The sequence below is a fragment of the Pundamilia nyererei genome, unplaced genomic scaffold (assembly GCF_000239375.1).
Source record: "Pundamilia nyererei isolate P.nyererei 1_Seehausen unplaced genomic scaffold, PunNye1.0 scaffold00148, whole genome shotgun sequence".
Classification (NCBI taxonomy): domain Eukaryota; kingdom Metazoa; phylum Chordata; class Actinopteri; order Cichliformes; family Cichlidae; genus Pundamilia; species Pundamilia nyererei.
In genome coordinates, this window is record NW_005187549.1 from 157,341 (window position 1) to 158,668 (window position 1,328).

The following is a 1,328-nucleotide window of genomic DNA, read 5'->3' on the forward strand; positions in this document are numbered from 1 at the left end:
GTTTTCCTGATTAGGATCTCATTGACATAAAGATGTAAACCTCTTGGATGAAAACCTCTTTTCCTCAACTATGGCATTGAAAATGTGTGATGTGTGATGTGCTAATTTCTTCTTTAATGACAGTAAAAAACAGTCAAATTAAATTCTTGTTTTGAAAAAAAAATGCTCATTATTATGCCGAATGTTACATCTCTTGATTAAATTTTCTTTAGAAACCCTTGAATTATGTTATAAAACATACATAAAAACTGTGAAAGGAGATGTTTTCCATTCTTCCACCTTAACTTGTTCTAATCAGCTGTGTTACAAAACATTGTTTTCTGAGAAGTATGCGGGCTATGATTGAATCATTTTGGTTATATTTGACACAAGCTAGTTTTCAAATTTATTTATAAGATTTTATTATTTGCTTTTAAGGTGTTGCACGGGTACGTGCCCTCATACCTTTTTGATCTTTTAAGCCGGTGCACTCCTGCAAGATGAGGTCTGCGGACCAAATGCTCCTGGCTGTCCCGAGGTCCAGATTAAAGCACAGAGGAGATCGGGCCTTTGCTGTGACTGCCCCAAAATTGTGGAACAAACTGGTCCTTCACATCAGGACCTCTCCAACATTGGACACTTTTAAAACACGTCTAAAAACCTACTTTTACTCCTTGGCCTTTAATTCAGAATGAGTTTGTACTACTTTTATTTATCTAATTTCTTACTCAAATCTTCTAATTTTATGATTCCTTTTCTTGATTTTATCATGTTTTATTTCATTTGATTATCTTAATAGTATCAACACTTGTTGTTTTAAATGTGCTATATAAATAAATTTGACTTTGACTTTTGACTTTGAATATCAACAAAACTTTACAGAAAGGGCATTCTGAAACACATTTTAGTACACGAGCGAAGACTTACCAACAAGAATTTGAGTTGTTGACCAGTATAACCCAGTATAATCTGTTTACATCTTCAACACCTCTGTAAGGATGTCAGGGACGTGATTGCTGACCTTCACAATGGTTACAAACACATGAGCAACCAGTTGGGCGAGAAAATGAGAAATGCTGGTGCAATTATTTGCCAATGGAAGAACGGTCTGAAGCCCCACGCAAGATCTGATCAATTTAGATGAAACTTAGGAGAATGCAATTGATAAGTTGAGTAAGTTGAGCACTGAGGGAGACAAGAATTCAGACTATGAGCCCAACAATCCTGGCAGTGGGATCATTACACTTTGAGGATGTTTTCCTGATTAGGATCTCATTGACATAAAGATGTAAACCTCTTGGATGAAAACCTCTTTTCCTCAACTATGGCATTGAAAATGTGTGATGTGT